The 15,234-nt window shown below is 34.8% G+C and overlaps 1 protein-coding gene across 8 annotated transcripts in view; it reads left to right on the plus strand.

Annotated features, from left to right (window-relative positions):
- LOC129809656 (low-density lipoprotein receptor-like) overlaps positions 1-15,234 on the plus strand; it is a 287,351-nt gene that overhangs the window by 110,158 nt on the left and 161,959 nt on the right. The window lies entirely within an intron of this gene.

Here is a 15,234-nt window from a genome sequence, read left to right on the forward strand (position 1 = left end):
AAAAATATTAACATTTTTTAGGTTATATAGTATAAGCCATTCAAATGTCCATTTCGGATGCCAACTACATATAAAAAGGTAGCATTTTACGCCAATTTGGTATTTTACGCCCATTTTTAGTTTTTTTTTTCAATTTTTAACATAATAAAAAAGTTATCAACTATTTTTTTCTACTAAACGAAAGCTAATTAAATTCTCTATACATTAGTGTTATCACTTGAAATTAAAGTAAAATGCCAATTTGGGTTTTAAAGTGTGAAAAAAATCAATTAATTGCATTTTCGAATCGAACAAATGTGATATGAGAACAAAAGTTCGATTGGCATTGACAGGTTTCAAACGCAAGCGTGAAAATTCCACGACAATTACAGAATTTACCCTGTGGGAACTATAGTGATGGGAAAATGTCGATCAGTTGGTGTGTGTCTAGGATGGGGAACTGGAAGAGGAAGAAGTACAAGAAGTGAAGTTTGGAATGGCGGCTAATTATCCGAAAGAAAATGTAGAAATCTTTCATGTGAAAATTGATTAATAAAAAGATATAATTATCGAACCAAGAGGTAGTGTTTCAGTGAAGTAGGATTCCCAGGACGGATAACCACACCACCTGTAGGTCTTATATTATTTAGTTTTTATTATTTTCACTTTTTCACATATTTCTTATTATTATTTCTAACCAATTTTCAAGCAACAAAATTTCTTAAAAGTTAATAGGTTATGAGCTCTCGCGCCAAGGAGAAGTTTGATGCATAATAAATTAGCATTTTATTGCTTTTATCCAGGTTTGCAATACTTGCAATACTAGAGAACCTCAAAAAACTATCAAGATATCAGTGATATTTCATAAATAATTGCAATATTCGCAAAATTTATATTCTGGATTAAATCGTGAAATTTTCTTTGGTCTTTATAAAATATAAGCCATTCAAATGTCCATTACAGCTGTCAAACTCCATATAAAAATACTAGCATTTTACGCCTATTTCGTATTCAATATCCAATTTTTAGTTTTTGATCCATTTTTTTTAATTTTATAGAAGAGTTATTAATTATTATTAACAATATTAGTTATTGACTAGTTATTACCAAATTGAAGACTATACATATTTGCAGCCAAATAATAGCTTATCTATTGTCGTGAAATCAGCCGGGATACTTTTGACAAGCAAAATGATGACGTCACACGGTCGAGTTATGCGGCTCTTATCCTGACTGAATTGAAAAATGAGTGAGATTTTGCTTTTTTAGAAAAAGCGCTATAACTTTGGAAATAATTTATATTCAGGTATAATATTCACAGGGAAGGTAGAGGGTGTCACGGAGTATCCGAATAGCGAAAAAAACGAATTTTGCAAAAAATCGAGTTAGTCGCATTATATTCTGAGTGGTCGATATATTTATTGATGGATGTCTGGCCGAGATATTGCAATTTTGGTAAAGGCTCTGTAGATAAATTTAAAAACATAATATGATTGTCGAAATTATTTTTGGGGAAAACAAGTAATTGCATCTGACATTTGAATATTTAATTTTTAATATTTTTGAATATTATTAAATTGTAATATTTTTTCCAATTTTTAATTCAGTTTTGATTGCATCTGCTACTTGCTCTGTCTCTTCTATTTAATTAGAGCCAGTGTGGTTTTATTTGATCAAAAATTGAAGGTAATTTTGAATGATATAAAAGCATTATTATTTTTTTTAATTTTTTTTGTTTAATTTGATTTTATAACATGTATTATTAAAGACCAATTAGCTAAGTGACGTGGCATGCTTTTGAAATGAAAATATGCAGAGCTAATTCCTTCATTTGTAACTCTGGTTGCATGCAAATTTGATGGCCAGTTGAATTTCGGGGATAGAGAGTACTGTTTGGTGGCGACCGTAATGGCTAATAAAATTGTTCCAACATAATTTTTTCGTAATTTTTACTTCGTACTGGTTTTATGTTTAAACTAAATTTTCTGAGTCATGATTATTTCAATCAGAAAATTTTGAGTCGATCAAACATTGAATGTAAGACAGGTGTCATTAGGATCATGTAGAATTGTTCTTCTTCGAAGTAAGTGTGTCTTAGTTTGTTTGAGTTTGGCTTGGAACCTAGTGAAACATGGATAATTGCGTTTTGGTCAAAACTCCGAACGCAAAGATCCCGAAACCCAAAATCCCGAACGGTAAAAACCAGAGAGCCAAAATTCCGAGTAGTCCAAAATCCCGAAAAAAAAAATTTCAAACGCCAGAATCTAGAAAGCCAAAATCCTAAAAGTCATAATTCCGAATGTCAGAATCACAAAAGACAAAACTCCCGAAAGATAAAATCTAGTACACAAAAATTCTGAAATGGTCAAAATCCCGAAAAGTCAAAATCTCGAAAAATCAAAATTCCGATATCCAAAATCCTGGAAGCCAATATCGTGAATGAACCACAATCCTGAACGCCAACATCCCGAAAAGTTAATATCTGGAAAGTCAAAATCCCGAATGAACTAAAATCCTGAACGCCAAAATCCGAAAAGCCAAAATGCCGAATAAGCTAAAATCTCAAACTCTAAAATCCCCAAAATCAAAATCTCGAAAGTCATAATCAAAATGTCAAAATCACGAAAGACAAAATCCAGTGCACAAAAATCACGAAATGGTCAAACACCTGAAAGCCAAAATTCTGAATGAGCCAATATCGTGAACACCAAAAACCCAAAAAGTGAATATATCGGAAGCCAAATTCCTGTAACACAAAATCCCGAACGAGCCAAAATCATGAAAAGTCAATATATCGAAAGCCAAAATCCCGAAAAGTCAAAATCTTGAAAGCCAAATTCTTGAAACCTAAAATTCCGAACCAGCCAAAATCATGAAAAGTCAATATCTCGAAAGCCAAAATTACGAAAAGTCAAATTCCCAAACGACAAAATCCTGAAGCCAAAATCTCGAAAGCCATAATTCCGAATATCAAAATTACGAAGGGACCAAAATTCCGAAAGACCAAATCCAATACGCAAAAATTCCGAAATGTTTAAAATCCCGAAAAGGCAAAATCCCGAAAGCCAAAATCAGGAATGGGTCATAATTCCGTACGCCAAAATCCAGAAAGCCAAAAGCCTAAACGTCAAAAACCTGAAAAGCCAATATCTCGAAAGCGAAAATCCTCATCGCCAAAATACAGAATTCTTTATAGTGTCTTAGCTCCTCCTACCATTGCACTCGCGCTTGTTAAAGGCGAATGAACATTTTCTGTATAGTAAATTATTCTATTTACACATTATCTACCATTTTAATAATTCAGGATATTGACTTTTCGCGATTTTGGGTTTTTGGATTTTGACTTTCAGGATTTTGGCCGGCACCGGGAAAGTTTTACACGACAAGTTCTTAAAGTTAAAATTAATAATCAAAAAATAAATTATATGCGGAATAATTTTTGAATATCTTTTAACAAATGTAGTGTAGGCTTTATGAGGCACTAGAAAATTATTTTTGTTTTTGGGATACCAGTGTGTCACTCGGGGGGCACTCAATGGGTCAAGTGGTAGAGCATCGCTCTATGATGTAAGTGTCCCGGGTTCGAATTCCCTTTAGGTCACCAAGAATTTTTCTGGCGTGTTCGAATTGCATCCAGTGAGCTTCACTGCACTTGATTCCACAGGACATGGGACTGACAAATAATAATGGATATCCCGAAGTCTCCTTGTGGGAAGGCCTAGTTCCTCTATGGAACGTTGTGCCACCTTATATTATTATTATTTTATGAGGCACTCAACAAATATGTTAGCACTGGTCAGTCGGGCAAGATAAAGCATTAGGATTTGGTCATAAAGAGAATTTCTCAAACATCGTAAAAGTGTCTCTATTTTATCAGTTCATTCTCAAGACATCTATATTCGTTGTTTGAGTGGGAGAGGTGTTAAATCTTCTTTTAATTTATTTCACTTGATCCTTTGGTACATTATGAGTTAATACGTTCTTCTTTGTTAGAATCCCTGATGGATGAAATTTGTTGTGCTTTAGGAGTTTATTTTGCGCGTCCAAAAAACAACTTTCGCCCAGTAGAAGCAGAACGAGTGGGTAATTTTCAAGAATACAAAGCTTGGAGATGATAAGGAAATAAATAGGAAAATAATTGAGCTAGGATTATGAAAAGCTGTTGGAAGGTGGTGGGAGGACGGTGGAAGTGAAGTAGAAAAAAAAATGTAAAAAGTTAGCTGTAAATTTGATAACACATAAAGGAAACTTCCAATTGAAAAGTTTTTCCAATTCAGCAAATTCTATGAAACAATGAAATGAAATTATAATGAAGAGGGGAAATTCAAGAAAATACTGCGAGATTAAATTCGCAATACTCTGATTTGCGATTTTCAGACTAGAGTGTCTTATCAAATCGGCAATTTTCTAAAAAACTCATTACTATTAAAAGGAGAATGTAGGTCAGAGTTTTTTACATTGTGCTGGCCTTAAAATGATAATTCAATAGACGTCACATATATTAAATGCCTATGTACAGTGTACAAGATGACAAAAGCGGAGGAAAGTTCATTAGGAAAGAAAGATGATGTGAGGAGAGTGATGAGAAAAGCTGTATAGAGAAGTCGCACGCCTCATTTTCTTTTAGCTTCACATTTTTTTTCCTTGATGCCTTCCTCGTGACTTTTCTTTATATATTTTACCCAGGATCATCAGCCCAAAAAAAATAGGAGTGGTAGGGGGAAGAAGTTGGGTGAAAAGTGGAAGAAGAAAAATTGAATTATCCAGAGAAAGTCAGTATGAGAGGCACAGTCTTTTCTCTTTCTCGAATTTCATCTTCAGGCTTGTTCCTCCTACTCTAAAGCACTTAAGAGCTTATGAAGTTGTCTAATTATTCCAACTCAGGCATCGAGTCCAAGATTGTCATGCGGATTAATTTCAATATTTAATCGTTTTAATTCAATGCTGCCTTAGTGAAAAATCTTACTGCAATTTTTCATTAAATCTTGGTTACGTTTTCAAATTGATTTATGTCGGAAAATTATTGAGGAACATTGAAAGTCACTTTCTACAAGGAAATTTAACCTGCTGAATGCTCGATCTTGAATAAGTTAAATCTTACGTAAAATCACGTTTCACAGGTTAATTTTAGTATAAGTTGAAAATTTTAAAATTGACTGCACGTAGCTTAATATACTCAGTTGAAAATTAATTGTCTATGGTCTATTAGTATTTATGAGAAGTTTTTATTAGTTTATGGGTACATTTGTTGCAAAATTTTTACTAATTTCAGCTTACGAGTTACGCATTAGTGATTTTACTGCCAAAAATTGATGTTTAATAATGTCACCATGATTTTCTATTCACATTTCAATCACTGAGAAAAAACGGGGGTGCGGTTAACTTTTTTTTCCTCATAACTTTAACACTTTTTAGGTGTAAAAATATATCAACATTTTTTAATGTTAATTTTACACCTAAAAATAACATGATAAAGGGTTACTTTAACTCCTAATACACCTAAAAAGCATAATATTTACGCCGATTTCGGATCAATACTGCAGGGTAAAATTAACATTTCCGGAATGTTATTTTAACTTTTTTCGGATTTCTCTCAGTGATGTATAGGAGCATTTTAAAGCTTCAACTGCGTATCGAAAATTTCTATTAGGGGAGGGGAATTAATAAAAAAAAACGATAGCGTTTTCTGTATTCATACAGAAAATAGCTTAGATTTTTCAGATGAAAACTCTCACTCTTTACTTTTTAATTAACATTCTAATAAAAAAAAACTGGAATCTTGTTACCTCTTGATCAATCGTCTCCAAAAAGCTAAATGAGAAAATATTGTACTTTTTTGCTAGCATCTAGGGTATGGTAAAATTTATGTTACCGGACAAAAAGAAAACTCTTTAAATATGGTTTTCAAGGATATCCTGAGTTTCCGGGATTACGTTCTCTGAGTTCATTGAGGTTTCTCAGTATCGCAGGGAATTCCCGCTTTATCAAGGTTTCTTAGTTAGAATTCTAACGAGTTCTCGAGGTTTCTTCAAGATTTCCAGGATCTCCCGACGGTCCCAGGGTCTATGTCCTTATGATAGGACATCACATTTTTTTTTTGGGTTGGCTTAGAACAGTCTTTATCAGGACAGGCTTTCACCCTCCAACTCTTCTAGGCGCAACAGTCCTACTACACATTTACCAGTAACGAGAATCCTCCCAGAAGCCATTCTTTAATCTTAAAATTTGTCCCAAACGTACAATTTTCCGGAACGGAGAGAGTATAATTTAGCTTCAGAATTGATTTTTGAGACTATATTATATTACGTTAAGGTCCAGTTTCATTTAAAAACAGAGGAAACAAGCCCTATTTCAAAGATGTCCTAATTCAAAGATGCCCCGTAAAAGAAAATGAACAATTATTAAAAGTGATAAAACTGAACCGGTTCCAATCAGTTCTGAACCGATAAAATGAATCGGTTCACAACCGATAACTTATTTCGCTTATTTCTATCCGAAATTCAATTGTATTACTTTTAAAGCATTTTAGACGTTTTGAGTGATTTATTAAGCGGTTCAAATCGGTTGTGATAAAACTGAACCGGTTCTAATCCGTTATAAACCGGTAATGGTCCGGTTCATAGCTATACTGTCGAACTTTATATAGAGAAATTAAGTGTCCCGTTTTTCATTACGCAAATATCTGGTTGTCGATTTCTTACCCTAGGAATTAATTAGATTGAAGCTTACTGGATCCATTTATCGAACACCTTTCATGCAAAGATTCTTTCGATTGAAAAAGTATTAGAACCCGGTACATTTGTATTCCGGAGCTAGTTTTCCAACACTTAAATCATTCCATACAGAAGCAGAATAGAATTATTAAAGTTAAGGGAAGAGTACCCCGGAAGAATAAAATTATTAAAATTAAGGGAAGAGTACCCCGGATCGGAATGTTAAGAGACATGCTCGATCTTTAGTTGAAAATATAAGCATTAAAATACTATTTGGTATTTTCGTGTCTGCTAATCGGTATAGTGGTTCATTTAACTGTATTTGAGTATTTGAATTTTGAATTTTAAGAATAAATTAATAAAAAATAGATGTAATTGTAACGATGTATTCTGTACCTCGGATCGTCATAAATTTAATCAGGTGTCTTGCGGAAAATTGATTTTAAAAATTAAATTTAAACTAATGCACTGCATTCTTATAAGAGTTAAATTTAATGGTGAAAAGTAGCTAATAAAAATTCGTTTTAATTGGTGCGACAATCTGACAATAATCTGACGATTCGAGGAACACTGCCAATCGCTGGTGCTCTTTCCTTAGTAGCAAAACCTGTCGTTTTGATTTATTTGCCGCTGAATTGATTTATTTAAAAGAAAAGCAGTTCTAAGATTTTAAGCAACTTCTTTGATCAGAAAAGAAAATCTGATATTCTCATATAGGGCGAATTTAAAGTAATCCAGTTTCTTATTACAAGATTAATGCCTTAGTGACACGTCACGACGTTTGAAACAATTTATATTTTCGGCTTCTTAAAGAGAATGAAATTTGTCTGCGTAGAATTTGTGATAAAATCCTTGGATTAAAGTTGTTATATATTTCAGTGAATAGCAGGTTGGTGTGCTTATCAAATAGTGCTTTACTTAATATTCATTCTAAGATAAACTATAACATGCCAGTGTTTACTTTTACCCCTGATTATTTCTTCCCCGATTCTCCCATCTGACACAATCTTTAGGTGTATAGTCCCTGATTTTCTAAGTTGTCTTCTTGCTTCCAACTTAAAATAACCCAAAAACATTGTGTGAAATGGGTGAAATGCTTCAAAGTACAACATGGCAATGCATGTTGAGGAAGATATGGCCTGATTTTGGGTGAATTTATGCTTTGTACAATTGGCCTCTTGGTACATCTCTGAGCAATTTCCCGAAGTGATTGTACAGACAAGTGATTCTTGTAGGTATAATTGCACTTGCACACTTCTTATTTCGCTAAACTGGTTATAAGAGACTCGTCAATTATTTCAGTAGTGTGCATGGGGTATGATTTAAATTGATATTAATACTAAATTGTAGTGCGTAAACCAGTTGAGTGAGTGTCTCGCGTGAAGTTTTTTCTCTTTTTTTTATTTTTCTTTTGAAGTTACCAGGGTCGATTCCTTTTCTGATGCAACAAATCTGGTTGATGGAGATATGTTGTTACAATGTTAGAGAGAGATTGTGTGAAGGAGTTACGACTTTTTCCTTTGGGCGGCAAAAAGCGCCATCTTGGAAAAAAGCGGTGGGATGGCAGTAAAACGGGAGAATGGGTAACCGAAAAACTTTTCTCAATTTTATGTCGTTTGTGTTTGATGGCGAAGAGAAAATCGTAAGGAGAATTAATGTCCATTGTCAGTGTGTCTCCACCGAATTGTGACATAAGAATGTTTATTGAGGGTGGTTGTGGGAAGAGATGGAGTAGTAGTATGGGGCAAAAAAAAGACGAGCAGTGTGTAGTTGAAGGGTAATCCAGAGATATTGTGAATTGCCTTTTATATTTTATTCGTATTTCATCCCTCGAACCATCATCCGACACAAACAGAAGAATTGTTAGGTGGGGATTTGTTATCATTTGGTCTGGAGAGGAGTAGCATTTGATCTTTCTCATCCTTTTTGCAACAAGGATGACATGGGAAGTGGCTATCGATGTTCTATACGCGTGTGAAATAATTTAACGATTTCGGCCCTGATTTGTTACATTTTATGGGAAGTCGCATTATAACCTCCGGTTTTTGCCATCAGCATCACATTTTTTCTTATTTATTTCCATTTTTCGCTCATTCACTGCGCCTCGAAGGTACAATATAACACGACTAGTCTGTCGGTAGAATGATGTAATTCTTGAAGGTACATTCATCACCATTCGCATAAGCTGATGCTCAGGTCTTTTCTCATGGCGTTTTGCTCCAACTGTGTGAGTGTGTGATGTGCTTTATATACCTTGAGCTCTAAGTACCTTTCTCTCCACATACTTCCCTATATCCCCAATGCCTACATATAGCCCCGAGGATGTGACAAGTCTTATTACCAAAAGAAGAATTTCCCTCTATTTTTACCCCAACGCGACAGGAGCTCATCCTAAGTACCAATAAAGTGTCAACCCAGAACCGTTGAAATTGCATAAAACTTTCAAATGATGGCAAAGAAATGATAGTTTGAAATGCTGCACATGCCATAGATGATTGATCATGACTTAGATGGAAGGGTAGATTTAATTTTATTCATCGCAATTTAAATGTGGATAAAGTGTTTTTACTAAACCTCAATTGTCAAATATTATATTACTCGGATTTAAGTGTGTTTTATCATAAAATGTGGTCATAAGAAATTCTAATTTCTCATATGACGAAGGCAAACGATCATCGTAAACTGTAAAGTTCCTTAGAATAAATGTTGAAATGTTTGTTGTAATTTTTTTCCATCAGAAATTTTACTACGTTAACAGATAACGTTTTATCTACCTTAAATGTGACGTAAATTATTTGTGTGAATGTCAGAGTATCTCATAAAGGAAGTAAGACTTCTCACTGAGAAATTTCTATAGATATTAATGCAAGGATGCTACTGACAGTTCAAAGCTTTGTGGTACTTATAAAATGCATTAACGGTTGTTTAATTATCTCAAATGCAAGAACGTTTCTAATAACCAAATGAGTATTTGGGCCTGGAACATCTTGCTTCATATAGCGAGCACTGTGCCACTTAATCAAATGAGTGCCCAAAGTCAAACACTGATGCACAATTTAAAAGAAACCTTAAATTAGCTCAATAACCTCAAACTCGTAGATCTGGTCCGTAGGTACTTTATAGAATTTTCGAACTTAATGTTTAACCAAAAGACTTAAATTTTCTTTGAAAATTTTTGACTCAGGAAGGGCAAACAGTTACTTACTTACTTAGATAGCTGCAATTTTCTTTTAAGGGACCGGGCACGGGCCCATCAAGCCTAATAAAAAGTGAAGATATTTTTCACTTTTCCTTGTAAAAATGTTGTAGATATTGCACCGCGACTTAAGCAAATTTGCTCGTAGTTCTTGTATTATTTCGGCGAGCATTATGAAATATGTATTTTTAGATAGCTTTTAGTGCACGATTTCGAAATATATCAGTCTGATAAGTCAATTCTCTTTAGGAAAAAATTTGCCAATAGGCTTCAGTGCCACTATGCAAAAACGTATGGAAAAATGAAATGTTGAGAGGCCCCTGGGACCGGGCCCCTCGCAATAACCTCTCCGTCCGATCGGAGACTCCTTGCGAGTTTTCGTCAAAATCTTGTTTTTACGAGGAGGGGTTGTTAGCGCTTCTCTAGAAGAACCGGATCCCTTGTTGATCAGCCTCAGGTTCGTTCATGACTTCCTACTGGAGTTGGTTACCTAACCTTCTATGACTCACCTATGACATAGTTCTAATGGACCTATAGACCTAATCTTCTATGACGCAGAAACGAAGGACAAAGGAAACACGGATTTTGACCTGGACTTATCCTCCTTTATTACTACACAAACTTGTTTGTGTAGTAATAAAGGAGGATAAGTTCAGGTCAAAGATAAGTCCGGGTCATCCGTGTTTCCTTTGTCCAAAGTTCAACTCTTGACCGATTCTTAAGCAGAAACGAAGGATTTTAGAATCAACAATAGGGAAATCCGGAAGTCGTGGGGACGAAATAATCACTCGGGAAACACATCAATTATCTCCAGAGCTTTCGGGTGGATCTGCAAGCCTTCATCAGTGATCAAGTCTTGCAATCTTTCTCTGCCCTCGACAGACATGAGGATTAGCCGAGAGACGGCTTAGCGTAATTATATTACAAATAATGTTTGAACTACATTTCCATAATTTTTCACTAAGTCGTCTCTCGGCTTAAGTCGTAAGTGTGTCCAGGGCATAAGACTCGTTCAGTGTCTTGGTCAGGATTATAACAGAGCATAAGAGGGAACATGGGTACTACTTTTACACAATCTTTTTACAATTTTCGTAATATTTGGTACAATTTTACGTCTTTTTCTTCTTTCACATGTACTAAAACGTAATGAAATGCACCACCCAACAACGAAGAACGGGAGGAACGGGCGTATGAAAGAGCCATCCAAACTAAGGAAAGGCGCTCCTGAGCGGTTTTAAAAGGACTTAGCAAATTCTTCCACAGGGGATAGGACATTGTAAAATGATTACTTTGTATCACAAATTACAAATATCTCGATACGATTCTAATTCGATCTCTTAATCCGTTTCAAAAATGGGTCGATTTCGTTAAGTTTTAAGTCGGTCCAAAAAATTCTTTTGCGTAAATTCGCGTAGTACCCATATACTTAGCTTCTTTTTAAGAAGAGCGTTATGAAAATAGTTCCAAACTGTATCTTGGCTAATCTTGAGGTCATGGGAATCTGTTCAAATGCCTGATTTCCGTTCAAAGGCCAAATAACTCCTTGTTCTCTTTAACATATTTCTTTAATTTTTAAATTACTACTCCTATATAAGTTTATCTGAGCTACATGTTCTATTTACTTCTGCATTTGAGCCTGATTTCGGGTAAGAGCTTTAAAATGCATGAAATAAATAAGGGCTAACATTTAGATAAGGGCGAGTAACCTCTGCTTTAATTCACTTTTTAACTCTTTAATTGACAATGATGTATTTAATGAAAATATTCTATTTATTTTCAAATTAGTTTCATTTTCTTCAATCAGTGCCGATTAAAATCGATAACCGCAAACCTCGAAGATCCGGTCTGAAGGACCGCTATGCTTTTTAAATCATTTATTTGTTTTGCAAGTTTTTTTATCCAATAAACCTCTCTGATTAGCATATTATCGATCAAGTCAGAAGCATCTATTAGCTTAACATCTCTAAAGATTGCGCGTAATCCCAGTATAAGAAATCTATTCAAACTCGTTATTCATCTTTACCACTATATAAGATTAGTTTTAAAAATAACTACATGAGCTCTCTTCTTTCTTTTTGTGCAACTCACTGAACAGGATTGACGGAAAGAAAAATGTATGTTTCATATTCCATCAAAGGTACTTTGCCAGCTTCTCATCTTGATCTCCCTCACACTTTTTCATCTTGTCTGACACTCAACGGTGAAATGAGATAAAAATTTAAATAATTGAATGAGTGTATCTCAATTTTAACGCATGTTTCCAACATTTTTCATCTTTTTTTTCTTTCTTTCTTATTGAGGTTGGGAACGAGGGTGGCAGTTTCTTCGTTCGTATTTTTTTCTTCTTTTTCAAAAAGTTGAAGAAGAAAGGCATATATAGCTATTCTTTAGGCTTTTTACCCCGATGCTATGTGTATGGTGTTTTTCACAAGGAGAAGCTCCTTTTCATCACACTTCATCTATTTTTCATGACAATTGGGAAAAGGAATACGACAATGTGGGGACGGGGGTAAATGGGAGAGAGGATGGATAGAAAAAGCATCACCATGAATGTTTTCTTCGTCTTTGGAGGGTTAACAATGGGGAGCAGAACGCAATTGGAAATTGTGTATGATGTTTTGTCAAGCTCACGAGGAATTGTATTGGATGTTTTGTATGTTATTAATGTGTTGTGTGATTCTCCTAAATTCTCTCTTCCTTGCCTATTTCATATTCGTTCATCCCCCTGCGCTGAAAATGTGGGATTCAACCCCAAAATGTTGGGTACAAAACCATAGAAGAGATTTAACAGTGATGTCATAAGAGAGAGTCAGGCAGGTTCCCATACTAAAGATAGACTTTTTTAAGACATAGAGACAATTGGTATAATTAATCTTAAAACCCTTTTCTACAGAGTGATTTTACTGTCTTTTGATTGGTCGGACCTATCTCCGAAATTTGTTTTTCTTTAAGGTTGATACAAGGTCAGGGATAATACTATATTAAAAACCTATCCGACATTGTAACCAATAGTTGGTCTTGACCTGGTTCAGGACACGTTACCATTTGATCCTGTTAAGCGTCACTATTATTGAATGCCGCGCCCATATTTTTGCCTAGATTTTGTCTATTCATCAGTTGTCTTTTTGACTCACTTAGGAGTAGGTCCTCTAGATGGAATTGTAAGCGTTAGGTTATTCCAAAAGCATATTCGAATCAGTTTATTTATCGGCTTTTACGAAAGAAAGATGTGAAGAAGTCTGATCCGTGACTCGGAATGGCTAATGGAATCTCTATTCCGGAAGGCTAGTGATGAAAGATACTCTGGCATGTTCCAGTACGGGGTCTGTAGCAATCGCGCTACATACTCATTATTTCCTTTACATGGTTTTCAGTGGAATTGATTATACATTTGAAATATTGGAATTGCATGAGACTTAAGCGAATAACAAAAAAAAAAGTATTTTGGGGTGAAATGAGGTAAATAGGATCCATTTCTACTTAGAAATTTTGATATTTTCGCACTGTTGTGGATGGGAAAAAGAAAAAATAAGAAGAAATACTCTTTACTGAAAAACCGTCTTAAAACTAGAGATTTAGTTCCGTTCCCATAGATCTAGAATATATAAAACGCAAGCAATTGCAGTAATTTTTGAAAATATTTTGGATCAAAAATTAAAAAAAATTTTTTTTTTGAGAATTTACAGCAGTTATAATATATGGATTAACCTAGGTCCTGAAGTCAGTAAAAAGCTTGTACTACTTCGTTATCTTCTCTTTTCTCTTTGCCAATCTGAAACAAAGAAATGTATAGCAAAATCAAAATTTTGAATTTGAAGTGATTCCGATGATAGGCCAATGGGGTAACCATTGGCCTATCGGAAGGGCTACGTTACTTGACTTCACTTCTGATTTTTGTGGCCTTGGCCAGGGGGAACTATTTTTTGTCGTCGGGGTTGTCTTGTTCAATTCCTTTCCCTTGCATGCAAGATCATCACCGATCGGCGTCGCTAGATTCAATCAGGCTGAGTTAAGTTGAATTCTTAATCAACCATGTAAGAGGGGCGGACCTTAGAGGTATTAATTTAAATAAACCAAGGACATGACATTTCCTGTTTCCCATATGTTTCTAGCGAGCCGAAAAAACTTTTAAGTTTATTAGCTGTTTTCTGACATTGTAGAATGAATTAGCAAAAAATACTAATAAAAAATAAAAGCCAATTTAATAACGAAGATACAACCGAAAACCCTAAATTGACAACCTTCGTAGTTTTGAAGATATCTCGTAAAATATGAACGAAAATAGGGAAAAAATTACACTAAAACTGGTCGCATTTTTCAGAATTAATGTCACCCCCCTGAAATAAACAATACCCTAAACCGAATTAAATATCTCTGCAGTAGTATAAGGTCTACGTAGGCTCAGGCTTATCCCTAATAAAGAATTAAGTAAAGAAAATCTATCTAAAGAACCTATAATCGATGATAGTAGGCCCTCAGTGTATGATAACTAGTTTGGGTTGAATATTTACAGGGAAATTTTGAAAGTTAAATATTCTCGAGGATTAGCTTGAATCTATTTGGGTACTAAGGGCTTAAATGGGCTCTGGCTGATTCTTGAGAATTCTATAAAATGTTGGCAGTAAAGGATTAGGGTAAATTACTCAGAAAAGCTATGCAAGCCATTGTCAGGAGGCGTCGACCTTGAGGCAGACCTAGGACAAGATGGCTGAATCAAATTCAGAATCTTACCTTGGAGTGCCTTGAAATCGAACCCGAACATTCTTCCTGAAGTGGCGGAGGATCGTCAGGTGTGGGCTGTTAACCTTGATCATAACACCAATAGGGATAAGTGGTTGAAAATGATAATGATGATAACGGATTCAAAGATCTCAGTTGAACAAAGTGGAAATTATACGGGCTTCAGACCTAAGGCCTAGCCATATGGCTTAACTTTTTTGATTTCTTATAAGTCAAGAATTATTGGAAAATTTTGAATTAGGATTGGTTTATTAAGGGTAAATGGTCTATAACATTCTGAAAACCAGGTTGGTATTTAAAATTTCAGACCTTCGGAAACTGGTCTAAATCTGTAGTCTGAAGATGGCTTTGCAGTTATTCGATTTTATAGCAAATCTTTTAAATTGAGGTCTTCGAAGACCTCTAAAAAGTCGATCACTTCCTTTTCCCGCACAAAAGTTAAATCTTATATATGGTCTAACTGGTCTGGCATTACAAAGTCTATTATATTACACATAAGGCCGGCTTCAGACCTAAGGTTTAGGCCAGTTCCCGGTGACTTAGAAATTAAAAATAGGAACCAATTTGATTGTTTTTTTTTAATGTAATGGATCACTTGCCCAGGTT

This window comes from Phlebotomus papatasi, chromosome 1 (assembly GCF_024763615.1).
Source record: "Phlebotomus papatasi isolate M1 chromosome 1, Ppap_2.1, whole genome shotgun sequence".
Taxonomy (NCBI): domain Eukaryota; kingdom Metazoa; phylum Arthropoda; class Insecta; order Diptera; family Psychodidae; genus Phlebotomus; species Phlebotomus papatasi.